At 38.4% G+C, this 14,078-nt stretch overlaps 1 long non-coding RNA gene across 1 annotated transcript in view; it reads right to left on the bottom strand.

Annotated features, from left to right (window-relative positions):
• Positions 1 to 1,067: 1,067 nt before the first annotated feature.
• The window catches only part of LOC306664896, a 147,440-nt gene continuing 134,429 nt past the window's right edge, over positions 1,068 to 14,078 (bottom strand). Inside the window, exon 8 of the long non-coding RNA XR_013764838.1 lies at positions 1,068 to 13,070. This is a non-coding gene — a long non-coding RNA (uncharacterized lncRNA). The remainder of the gene's footprint in view (positions 13,071 to 14,078) is intronic.

Here is a 14,078-nt window from a genome sequence, read left to right as displayed (position 1 = left end):
TAGAATTTCCTAACATCTTGCTGTTCTGTATAACTTAATAGTCATAAAACAACCATAGAGGACCAGAAAAATACTCTGCATCCACTAATAAAAAATAACATTTGATACTATGAGAAGGAAACCATTGTAGTAGTGAGTACTTGAAAAGAGTATGCTCGTCTGTAGCAATAGATGAAAACTGAGGAAAGAAAAAGATTTGCCAGCCCAGAGGAACAGTGATGTTCCTGGGGTAGTTGCTAGTAATAAGAAGAAAGCTATCATTACAATGACCATTATTATTAACCTTCTTTTACTGAATTATCATTATTTGCCAGACATAGTGTTAGGCCCCTCACATGATTCTCAAAACTCATGGCCACGAAGGCAGTAGAAAGGCAGATATGTGGTGTTGTTTATTGATATTATTTACTGGCATCCTGAGTATGGACCCAATTAAGAAATAAGGCCCAAGGATTTACCAGTGCAGATTAAAATGTCAGTTTTAATCCTGAAAAACAGAATGAGAAAATGTGACTTGGATTTGCTGTCAAATGGGTTTTCTAACATCTCTCCAAAGGAAAAGTTTCCCCCACAAGAATAAGACCTACTCTTATAAGCTTAGCTCATAGCAGGAACAAAATATATAAGCCAGAATTCTGCAAGAAAAGAGAGAGAGAAAGGGAAAGAGCAAGAAAGCAAACTGCCCAATCTGTAAGTGACTCCTTGTCCCAATGGGAATAGTGAAAAAGGGAGAAAATGGAAAAGTTCCTCCCTCACTTTTTTTCCTAGGGAGTAGAAAGTCAACCCCTCCTTTGTATGGAAGAGTGTCTGGGAAAAAGCAGAAAAATACCATTTGGGTGTTGTGATCTGTTTTGTTAGAAAAGCCAACTGTAGTTCTGAAGTGTAAGCAGTTAGACCAAGTCATGGAGCTGTGACATAAAAGAAAAGTTAGGATTTGAATGCAGGTGGATCTGACTCAGGAGCCCTAACACTTTCTACTATGTCACTTAAGTTAACACAAATCCTGACAAAAATGATAAGGGATTAGGGAAGAAAATATAAATAAAAAGAGGAAATCATTTGTACCCTTTGCATTTATCCTGATGCAGACTTTCTGCTTTGTGTCAGATGACCTGTAGAGAAAGCCAAGTAACGACTGGGAAATTTCTGAGGTGGTTTCAGGATAAAGACTGTTAGGGAGGCAAAGCTGGGAGAATGAAGCTAATAGTAGTTCCTGCAGAGTCCTGAGGCATCCAATCCCTGATATCTGCCTGCCAGAAGTTGGCTCTCACATGGGCAAAGCCAGCATCCAATTCCCTCACCTGTTCCTCCTCCTGAGTGTCTGAGGTCCCTCCCTTCCTCTGGCACCTGAAGCAGGAAAGCTGCCTCATCCATCATAGTACTTTCTTGTTTCCAAGCCCTCATACCTGTGCTTTTGCATGTTTGGTCATTCCTCTCCAGCTACCCAGGCATCCGGTTGCTGGCAATTGCCTGGTAGTAGACTACTTACTCATCTGGGCACTTGAAATTTTAGACTCTTTCTTACTTAAATGTCTAGCTGCCTGGTATTTTGGGTTTTGTTTGTTTGTTTGTTTGTTTTTGTTTTTCTTGCACAGATTATTCTAATACCCAGCTTTCAGAACTAGGCCATTTCCATTCAGCATGGCTACCTGCTCAAAACCAAATTGTCCCCAGAGACTAGCATATTCCCATTTCCACACCTGGTATCTACCCAGACTCTTGTCTAGGCCTAAATTTCAACATCCCAGTGTCCACCAAATATCCACAAACAGTAGTTATCTATGCTCACAGGATGACACCAGTTTTTTCCACTTCCCCCATTAATATGGTTAAGCAACAAAGCTCTAACACGTTTCCAAACCCACTCATCTTACACAGTAATTTGTTCTACTTTCCCTGTTACTCCACTTAGAAATAGAATTATCTGTATCATGTCTAAAAATGTGTTAACATTCCTCTTGTAATAGCAATAGAAATCTGCCTTAGAGCAGAGTATGTCTATAAGGTATGAATTTCAAAAATTTTTAAAAATTCACTTTCAACACTAACTCTATGATATAGCTAGCTTGCCTTAAAATTACCTGATGCCATAGCTTTTCCCGTTTCTAAAGAGAAACCATTGGCTTAGAATGAGACCATAACTCAAATGCCTTAGATCATCACTGAAAAATTATAAACACTAAGTAGAGTGAATCTTATTGGACAAATTGGAATGATTGAATCAAATCAACTAATTAAGTAAAAATTACAGATTAAAATGGAAAATCACCTGTTAAAAGTGTTCACCTCAGTGCCTATAATTAGAATTTGACTAAAATGACTGAAAGTTTCTGCCACAGTGATGGAGAACTCCTGTTGGGCGTTTCCAGACAGAAGCAGATGGAGGCCAGTGCACATCACTCGCCCTCCCGTTTTTGAGACATGCCCCACTCTACAGGCAATGGAGGCTGAAACACAAGGTCTGAGTCACAGTAGAAGAAGGGGAGTGAGTCTTGAATATACCCATTGTCCAACTGTTTGGGTTCAGGAGGTTTCAGAGTATGTACCAAAGATCTGAAGTTACCTGGATAAGATCATGAAACCACTAGATAGCACTGTATTTTAAACTCAACTTTGAAATCACTTCTAGGACTGAGGTTAACTAAGAGTACCTTCAAACCTACTGTATACAAACACCTATATTTGGGTAAATATGATTTGTTCAGACCATAGCAGAATAGATTGATAACATGATTTTTATTGAGTTAGCACATGGATTGTTAAAGCCTTAGTACCTGAAACATCATCAGCAAAGTCACTATCTCCAGAGTTTAGTGTTATCAAAAAGCTTAAGAACACATGTTTCTGAAACAGGCAAAGGGTCAAAGATCTTTGAAAACCAGCAGGAAGTTAATTCGTCCTTGAGAACTGTTGAATAAGCTGAGGATGGACCCAAGCAGATATGTTTATCACTACTACAGTGTTCTAACAGGGTCCCCCGACCCAAGAAACTGCAGAGTGAAGAAGTTCCAGAAAACTTTACGGTCTTCCTGGCCAGGAAAGTGACCCTTGTTCCATCATCCTCACCAACAGCAGCACACTCACTCTCACTGAAGTGACTGAACATGAAAGAGGCTTTTCTTCAGGGTGGGAAAAAAAATCCACTTTCCTTGTTCCCTGTTCAAATGTATAAGATTTTATAGCACGGTGCTAGACCAGCTCAATACCTGATTGAAATAACCCAAGAGGAGAATACCGAGTGAAGGCTGAATTCAGAATGCTCTGTGAAAGTACATCTGTTTTATATGAGACACACAATCTGTCTCATTCCAACCTGCATTTCTGGGTCACTTGAGACATTTAAACTGCACTTATAATTAACAGCTATTTTTAAACAGTGAAAAAATAGAGCACTGGTAAGGTACAAAAGCATTAAAATTGCCCCAGTTTCGCTTTTCAATAGGACACACCACCGCAATATGCTTCAAGATCAAAGTGAGCTCAGAAAAGAGAAAGAGAGAGAGGGAGAGAGAGAGAAAGAGAGAGACAGGCCGATCAGTGGGGATAAATTGTTCCCATTATGATGGTGTAAGAATAGGGTTCTTTCAATTGAAACAATTTAATAACCACATTCATTACATTGGTGTCCACTTGGTTTTATCTGAGCAGTTTTTGCATAACTGGGGAGCAAGTTCAATTGAGCTTATTCTCTAGAAATTAAGATGTGCAGGGTTTGACATTCAGAAATTAGGCACTAATAGTCGACAAAGCAGTTGTCTGGAGATTCCCTCTGGATGTAGTGTGATCTGCCTACCACTAATTATGTCAAATGCAAATGTACTCTCTAAAAGGCCTGCCCAAAAGTTTCATTAGCTCATTTCAAGGCAGTTAAGGTTACATTAGGGTGATGATGGGATATCAGAGTCTCTTCTTTGGAATATGTTTATAGAATCACTTTGTAAAGCATCTCTTGTATAGCATCAGTATAGTAATGCCATCTGTAAACTCAATTTTCCCTCAGCTATCAACAGAGAAAACATTTCAGAGCACTCCTCTAATATTGTATGAGTTTGAGACAACCAAAGAGGATCACGACAAACACTGGAAGTGAGGATTTGTCAAAGAACAAGGGGATCATTGATTCAGAAGGAAAAAAAAAAATCACTAATTTTCCAGGGTTGACTTCTGCTGTGGTTATCTACATACTCAAAAAAGTGTTGGAATTTCTGCCAACCAGCTTTCCTGAGAATGGTTACATTTGCTGGTTCTCAACTGCACTATGGAGCATAATGTGTCATTTGAAGTGTAGTTTATCCTTAAGTGCTATTTTAAAAAAGATATTAGGAATGGAGCTGTGGAAATGCATACAGAAGAAGAAAACCCACGGTTTACATATGATATATTAGATCTGCACAATCCTTTCCCGTCTGCTTCCTTCACTAGGAGCTAAATCATGTGCAGGAACATTTAAAAGACATTTCCCAGTGTACGCTGAATCCCTCTTTGTTGTCTTATTGTTGCCAAACAAGAGCAGAGTGAAAGAATTGTTGGAGCACACATTGGGTGGCAACTTCATAATAGCCGCACTTCTTCTTTCCTTCTTTTTTCCAGAAGACAAAGTGTAAAAACTGAGAAGTTACCCTTACCTCTAGAAAAGCTTTTAAATAATGGTTTTTCCAGGAGCGACTGCACTTCTCTCACTAGACCATTTCCCCAGATGGGATTTGCAATATAAAACCACCATAGATTGGCTTATTGAGGAAAGGAGATAGACTTGTACAAATCACTGGAAAGATAAATAAGCTATCGAGATCAATAAATAAAAGCCAGGCGGAAAAAAAAATCAAACTCCAACATTCCAGACCAATTAAGATGTTATTTACTGCCCGCGTGATTGTAACTTCGATGCTCTCCTTCCTCGTTCTAACACCATAGGCATTTGTTTTGCTGAGAGAAAGATATATAACCAATGTGTAAATAGAAAATGATATAGATAGATTTTATGTCCCATAAAACTGTTAATCTGTGCTCCACATTAAATATAAAGTACATTTTTTATTTAGACACTGCACTGGTATAATTAAAATAAAGTATGCTCACTTTATTTTTTCAGTAAGTCATTTCCAACCATAGAGATCAAATAACAGTGCAACAGCAGCATGAAATGTGGTTATAATAGCCTGAGACCACATTTCCTGAAACTAAAACATGGGAGATAATAGTGTGAAGGTACAAATTAAATGCAAATAAAACAGATTCCCTATTGTTGCTAATCCCTGGATTGGGTTTCAGTGAGGAAATTTAGCTGTGATATTTAACTTCTTTATACAGTAATCATTGACATGTTATCAGTTCCATTTTGAGATCATTGACGGAAACCATCAGTGAAGGATTTAAAAACACTACCTGTCCACCTTTCAGGAAGAGAATGGAAGTGGCCTGGGGCAAATTGAATAAAAATACACTGCCCAGACTGCCTCCGGGACACTCATGGCAGTTGGCAAACACTCAGTGACTTGTTTTGTAATTGATGTACATTTTTGTGGCAACCTACTTTTATTCACCCAGTAGAAACTCTTTTTGATTTCAGAGGTATGTCAGCATGTCTTAGCAAGCACCCATTTTTGAGGGTGACTGCTCTGAAAACATCTCAAATTTTAACATGAGGAGACTGTAGAGTCAGCTTGTGTTACAATTTCTGGTTTTCCTATGCTGTAATAAGCCTACATGCCAGGGAGCTGAAGTGTGGCTGATATAGCATAGATGTTTTTTAACTTGAAAATTGTGATTTAAAGTGAACTTAACAGAATCACCTTTCCTCTCAGCTCAGTTTCCCTTGGTCCTTTCTCCTATTGTTTAAAATGGTTACTGGGCTATTTGTTTCTAGGGATTTTCAAGTGCACTGACATGAATGGTCATTCTGATGAGAGGTGGCCTTATTCAAGGTAAGCAATTAGCATTTGGGGGGCTTTCTGATTTTAAAAAAATCTTGGGCTGGGGAAATAGCTCAGTTGGTAGAGTGCTTGCCTATCATGCACAAGGCCCTGGGTTCAATCCCCAGCACCACAGGAAAAAAAAAAAGAAAGAAAAGAAAAAAAATCTCTTCCTAGTCTTTTATAAAGTTTGTCTTATAATTCTATAATTTGCAGAAAAGTTTTGGGCATGTTATACTCTCTATCTACAACTGCCAGTAAGAGTACATGTAAAGAAAACAACTTTCTTCCTCATTTCGAAGAACTATCAAGGACTACTAGAAAGTTCTTGCAGTCTCTTCCTTACCTTGAAGCCTAATAGATCTCAAAAAGAATAAAGAATATATTTACACAAGTTAATCCATTCTTTCTCCTTCCTCTCCAAAATGAGGTGCACACAGTCTCAGGGGCACACAAAATGATGCACTGAGGTTCAAAAAGAAACCATTAGAAGATCCATTTGTATTCACTTTTCTACTAAAAGAAACTGATCCTACAATATGTATAATCAGAAAAATGAGAAATTACACTCCATTTATGTATGATCTATCAAGACATATAAATGCATTCTACTGTCATGTACAATTAATTAGAACAAATAATAAAAAGAAATTTTTAAAAAGAAACTAAGGTTTGCCAGCTGTAAAAATGTAGAGATTCATGGTATTATAATTCAGAAGGAAATGTACATGTGTTGGGACAAATAGTCTCAAATTTTAAACTATGTTTGTGCACGATTATTGGGCTGGTAACTACTAATAATCCTTTACTTTGATATGGAAAAGACTTCTCAAAGACTCCTGTGATAAGCTGATCAATGGTGCTCCAAGATGCCTACCTCCAAATCTCCAGACCTGTGAACATTATCCTTCATGACAAAAGAGGTTTTGCAGATGTGATATAGGGAATGAACATTGAAATGAGGAGATTATCCTGAATTTTCTTGATCAGTTCAATGTAATCATGAGTCCTTAAAAGTCAAGAACATTTTCCAGGCGGTCTCAAAGGGAGAGGTGTAATGGTAGAAGAGGGTAAGATAGATGCCATGTGAGAAAAATTTTCCTGCATTGATAGTTTTGAATATGAAGGGATGGGCCACAAGCCAAGGAAGGCAAGTGGTCTCTGTAAGCTAAGATACGCAAGGAATTGGATTCTCCCCCAGAGCCTCCAGAAGGACTGCAGCTCTGTTGACAAGTGAGTTAGTCCTCTGAGCTTCCAACTTACTAAAATGTAAGTAATAAATTTGTGTCATTTTAAGGGTTGGGGTTGTGGCTCAGTGGTAAAGTGCTCACCTAACGTGTGAGGCACTGGGTTCAATTCTCAGCACCACATATAAATAAATGAATAAAATAAAGGTATATCAACATCTTAAAAAAATATTAAAATAAATTTGTGTTTTTTTAAGCCACTGAATTTGTGGTAATTTGTTATGGAAGCAATAAAAAGCTAATCCATTCTGTCTGCCCTAACTAATTTCAAGCACTGGAGTATTAAGAAAGATGTAAGTGCTACACCAATAAATTGAAATTGCAATCATGGAAACTTTTTGATTGACATCTCCTGATTTTACATCCTAGGGGAACAAAAAACAGCAAAATATGACAGGATAAGCTGAGTAAATATTATTTGCAAAACCAGAAATAGAATAGAAACAAGTTCTTTGGTCAAGAAGAGGAGAGAGTTTTCAGAAAGGACCTTTGCTCATTATCTAAACATTGTCTGCAGTGCCACTAAATTTTTTTTAAGAAGTTACAAAAGCTGATCATCAAGTATATTGTATTTGCCCCAAATCTAAGGCATCTGGAGAATTTTAAAATTCATTCCTCAACATTTGAACTTTAGAAGGTAAAAATTTTCAGGAATGACAGTATCATACTGGAAACATTAATGTGCCAGCATGAAATAGTATCATTCTGTAGGAGGTAATAAAGGCATGAATTATGTCAAATTGTATTTGGTTCATGGATGTTACTGGGCTTCTTATGGGCAGACACAGCTAACAGGCACAAGAACACCTGCCCATCTCCCTCAGAAAATTAAAGTCATGTGCACAAACATCACTCTAAGAAATTAGGGAACCATTTGTGACAAAATGAAAATGTGCAGTCTTATAGGACATGGACTATCTCTTGTTAAAGCAGATCATAAATTTTCTTCTGGTCTTGCTTATCATAGAAAGAACTATTAAGCTATTTATATTACAAGTGGTGGCTTCTCCTCCTGTTAGGTAATATAATATGTTAAATAAACTTGCTGCTACGCTATACGGTGCTACCATATGGACTCTAGCCATTAATTGGTTTGGGGTCACTGGCCATCTCAGTTAATGTGAGGAATCCATTCTTCCTTAAGTAAAATGTTCAATAGCATCTCCTATTGAAATGGGCAAGACTTAAAGGATATGCATCATTATGCATGTTTCAGTGCACATGTGTGTGAGTTTTCCTGCATTTATTTATTTAGGGTAAGAAAATCGAGCCCCTTTATAAAGTTGAAAAAAGTACTTATAGGTGTTATTGTGAACCAAAGTTGCTTAAGTTTGAGAAAAATATAGCCTAAGGAAAATGCAAAATTCCCTCAGCTTTGCTATGATTTAACCCTTTTGGAGCAAAAAGCACTGGGGTGGGGAGAGGGCTGCCTTTCTTCTTGCCCCTCTCTGCAGATGCACATAGAAAGCACTGAAAATAGAACCGTCACTTCTGCTACCACCTCGGTAATAATGTGCTCAGTTAATCCACACAACATAGAGTCATCCTCTCAAAAAGTAATTCACTTCTTTAAAAACTAGAAGGAAAATAAATATGGCGCAGTAAAATTGTTGAGGAGAGGAATCTATCTGGACATTTCACAAAACATTTCATTATGCTGACAATTCCCAGAAGTACTCTCAAGAGTGCTTTAAGCTGAGGATTACTGCGCTGGAGCTGATGGACTTTTTTTGTAGCCCCTTTAAAAGGCAGTGAACCGTTTTTCTATTTTATTTAAATAATGCCCCTTAAAATGGATTTTTAGAGGTATAATAACTCCTTAAGAGTCAGTTATGCTAAACAGTTTCTCTTGATAGAAATGTTGTAAAACTCGTTAACTGCACAATTTCAGATGCCGGCTTGGTGAACACTAACTGACATGTGAATGACCAGAGTTTGTAAAATAAATTGCAATAGTTGTTGTATCACACAGCTAGCATTGCACAAGCTGGAGGCCACGAGGGGCTCCAACCTGACAGAAAATTACTTCAAGATGAATGAAAAGTGCTTGTTTCTCTTTATTAGTTTTTAGAGAACAATGAAAATGTTGAATTGTTTACAGAGGACTGATTAAATGTGGTCAGTGGGGCCATGTCCCTACTGCTAACTGTTGGCCTCCCCCTCCCACTGGCTCCCAGCCTACACACTCACACACCCACCACTCCCAGCACCCAGCCCCCACTCTTTGCTCCCTGCCACATGCATCTTCTTATACGCTATTATGGCTGCACATCTGGGTGTGAAATGTGCTCATTCTGACATTCCACTGCTGCTTGGCGCTGCAGAGGCCTTTGTTAGGTAAAACACTGTTGTCAAGCCTAACAAGCAGGTCATGCAATTTGCTGGACACTGTGGCACAGAACAGCCCACGATGAATTGCTTTGGCCTCAAACAATGCTCAGTTCCATATTGGAATACATATGTATTTCTTTCATTGTGCAGCACTACAAAAAGTCATGACATTTTTAAGGCGTTGATTTAAAAGGGGGGAAAAACATAGGTTGCCAGGGTTAGACTATCACAGAATAGCCTTTTTGTTGTATTTACTTAGGATAATCCCTGCCTATGGCTAAACAAAAAAGCATAAAGTGCTTTGATTGGTCATTTGTGGCTTCATTTCCACTTAGCTTACCAGAAAGTACAGTAGGAGGAAGGGCTACCATCTTAGCTGGCTGGTCGGTGTACTTAGTGGGTGGTCAAAAGAGCATTTGGGAAGATGTTGTGGAAAAGGACCCTTACCATGTACTTCTACAAAGTCAACTGTCATTAATGGAAGGATATGTGAGCACTCATTAATAAGCATATGCCAAGCAGGGAGAACACAGCCTTACCAGATCAAGCTAAATGAATAAGATCCAGAAGACGTTTCTGATAAATGGAAAAATTAAGAAAAAGCAAAGAACTACCATTTTAGCTCAACAAATGTCTTTCATGGCCCATCCCCTTCCTCACTTCTAACTTCCCCCCACCACACAGGGAGAGAGAGAGAGAGAGAGAGAGAGAGATATCAACAATAGGAAGCAGTTCAAATGCTATTTTGTGGCATTCTGACACAATCCATAATGCACACTCCTGATGTGCAAGCAGGATATTCCTCCCTTCTGTGCAGAACATGCATTCTGAGCCTATTATGTGTATAAACAATGGCATATGTAATTACCTTTCTAGGGTGGCAATTATTCCTCAGAATCAACCACCAGAGTTAAAGCATGTTCCCCCCAAAGACATTTGGAGATCAATTCTGGGTCAATTACGTCAGGCTTTGATTTATCACATGATGTCAAGCCATGTTTAAAAGAAAGAAAGTTTTTTTTTTTTTTTTAAAAAAAAGCATTATGAGGTAAAGGCTAAAGGTTTGACTCAAATTGGTTTGCTTCCAATTTTGCTTTCTCCCAATTGCTTGGCCCTTCCCCCATTCTTCAAACAACTGTGATTTGTTGGGTTTTTATCTGTTAGACAGTGTGTCATTCAAGAACATTAAATGCAATGAATCTGGACTTTATCCAGACTTGATCTGCCCCCTACACATATACCACTCACACACATGTTTGAATTCACCAGGCACTGGAATTTCTCCTGGGGTGCAGCAGAGAGTAGGGGTTAACAGATCAGTCTTTGGAGTAAAAAGAGATGTGGATTTCAATACCCATGCCTTAAGCAAGACTTCTGCAGTAGGTGGTGCCTATTTCACTTGGATGTAGTGAAGTTTAAATGAGATAATTAAGTGAGAGAATACATATAAAGCACTTACTGCCTGGCATATCATGAGTACTCCATGAATGAGTACTTTTTATTCTACTGATAAGACAAGCTGGAGGAAAACAAGTGAAGCAGCCCCTTTAAAGGCCCTACCCTGTGTGGGAGAATGGGGCAAGGGTCAGTGGCAGCAGAGTGGACCTGGGTACAAATAGCAAGGCTGAGTTAGTGACCCCAAGACACTATTTAAGAGGCCCAAGGGACTAGACTGTATGAAAATGTTCATTTTACTTGGGTTCATCCTCAGTAGATTGACAGTAAACTACAAACCAAGAAAGGTGCTATTCCGTTAACAAGAACCCCTCCCATCTTTTATACAGCCTTAAGATCCATAGTGAAAGAGCTACTTTATGCTCCATAATCACCAAAGTGAACACACACCTTCTATGCACCAGGCACTGTGCTAGGTAGGCATCAGGAATGAAGAGATGAACCCCCCAAAAAATCTCCCAGCATAGGGAATAAGCATCTAAAGTTAGGTATAACACAAACTGATAACCAAGAATTCCTGGAAGCTACATCATGCAAACTAAAAGTGATATAAATATACACTATGATGATGAGGAGTTTGGTGGTGGGGCAATTCATTCTAAGAAGGAATCATATAGGCAGTTACTGGTCAAATTAGAGTTATTCCTTACTGAAGAACAAAATAGTAAATTTAAACATTAAAAGAGAGGGTATGAGAATTCTCACCAAATTATTTAGGGAGCAATATAGTACCCCATTCAAAGAGCACTTTAAATCCATTATATGTGGAGCAGCATTGTTTAATAAGATGGAAGCAGCACTTACATCATTCATTTCTCAGACAGCACACAATGCTATTGGCAGTATGTATTGGCAGCTTAATTAAGAAGTCTGTTGATGTTAAAAAAAAAATACTGGCACATTTTCAATTCAGATGGACACTACTCAAGACAAAAGACATGTCTATAGTTGGCTTATGCATACTAAAATGTGTCACAGACACTACATAAAATGTCTAGTGTCTACAGTCATGTCAATGCCTTAACACTGGAAAAATCATGAGTTATACTTAGTCTCAAGTCAGAAATAAATTTTTAGAAAAATTGTAGTCATTCAACTTAGAGAACACAGAGGACAATATAATGAACACTGAAATAAGAACTTAAAGTCAAATTTTCACACAGAGACATTGCCTAGGTGTGTTTTTCTCCTTCCCAGTCCAATCAAATTTGGGGTCTAGGAGTACCACCCCAAATTTCACATCTTCCTTTTTCTCATGCTAGTGACTCACTCAGAATATTAGGCCCAAGGGCATAGAGGGTTGATACCTATAGAGACAACAGGTGTGCTTCATCTTCCCACTCACCAAGAAATGTACAAATAATACATTTTTCCAACAGATGATCTACACCTAAAGAAAAAAATAGAACTTAATCCAAATTAACTCAAACTATATATTAATGTCTCTAACACACACTGAATATTTATGGAACTAATAAAAACTCACCACAAAAAATAAAGATAAGTAAAATAAAATGGATCTTATCTAACAAAAGTTGAACCAAAAAATGAAATTAAAATGTCCTGAGTTGCCCACATGAGTTCGTTGTGTTTGTTTAATTTTGTTTTTCATTAATGGGACTTTAAATACTTACAGAATACACTTTTCCACTCATTTGTTTCTTGTCTTAGGACACACCTAATTAAGAGCAGAAGAAAAAAATAAGCATCCTAAAACTAATTGTAAATTCATTGAAGGCAGGCTCCACATCTTATTTGTCTCCCTCTATTTCTCTCCGCTATTTTGTGCAGTGATTCACACATAGTAAGTACTCAATTAAGTTGAAAGGCAATGCATGTTTCAATTCACATTAATTTGGAAGGGTTGCATTAATTTAAGGAGCAAATGAAAAGGATGGGTTCAGTCTTTGCTGGCTTCTGGCTAGTAAGCCTCACTGTCTTGAAAACTTCCTCTGCAAGGCTGGTGTGGCTGCCCACCACTGTGGCATTCTCAATGCCTTGATTTGTTTACTTTGCTGAAGGTAGCAAGATGATTCTCCAGTGGTTCTACTCCCAACAAGAAGACGTGAGAGTGATTTGAAGCAGAAATTCAGTGGCTGTCCTCGCAGTCCTGGAGGCAGTACATCTGTGGGGGAAAAAATGGAAACCGATGATTAATCCATGCCTTTCTAAGAACAACTTTTCAAAAGTGCCAAAGTTGACCTTTCGCTGATCACTAAAATGTATTTAGCTCAACATTTCAAAAATACAATCAGGGTCATTTACAGTGATACTGCTGTTTAAAATTTTTTTTCCTACTTTGAGTAATGATTCTGAAATCCATTTTGCCCCCATATGAAGATCTAAGCCTAATAAAAAGAGAAATATCACATACCTGTAAAAAGAAATTTTCCCAACCCAGGTAAGGATTCTCTATTTGCCCTGACAAATAAAAATAGTGTCCCCCTCACGCCATCCTCCTTTGTGAATAGTAAAGTCCTTGCCTGCTTCCCTTTGTGTGGCACCACATGAATAGCTGGAAAACAAAAGCTGCAGATAGAGAAGCCGGCTGTGAAGCTACAGTCAGGCAAGAGCACATGTTCTTCAGCAAAGACTCTGATCCATCCAGGTGGGTAAAAGAGGCACAGAACACTTCAAACAGCTACAGCAGCAAAGGCCCCAGGACAGTCAGCATGGCAGATCCAAATGGGTCCCACCTTGGACTTTTCAGTCATGCCTATGTACATGAGCATCAATAATAGTGTCTTGGACCAGGAAAGACACATGTTTATAAGGACACTCTCTAGTCAGTCATTCCCATGCTCAGGGACAACTGTCACTCTGAAATGGCCCTCTGCAGACCCACGGGAATGAGATGTAAAGCCAATGAACCCACAAGAAAGCTTAGCCTTGATTTATTTACTACTTTACTTTATTTGGGTTTTAAAAATAGGCCAAAGTAATTGCGTTTGTGCATGAAACACCCTTCAGCTCATGAGTGAAAATGTCATATTACTCAAGCATTTAAAATCCACCTGGAATCGTTTCAGGTTCTGCCTTCTCTGCCCATGATACCAAACTTGTCACTGAAGCCTATTGACTTCTTAATTAGAAATGTCTTTCCCTATCCCCTTTTCTCCTGCATTCCTACCAC

Source organism: Sciurus vulgaris (genome assembly GCF_902686455.1).
Source record: "Sciurus vulgaris genome assembly, chromosome: 6".
In the NCBI taxonomy this organism is placed as follows: Eukaryota; Metazoa; Chordata; class Mammalia; order Rodentia; family Sciuridae; genus Sciurus; species Sciurus vulgaris.
The sequence above is the reverse complement of the archived record's forward strand: the minus strand, read 5'-3'. Positions and strand labels throughout refer to the sequence as shown.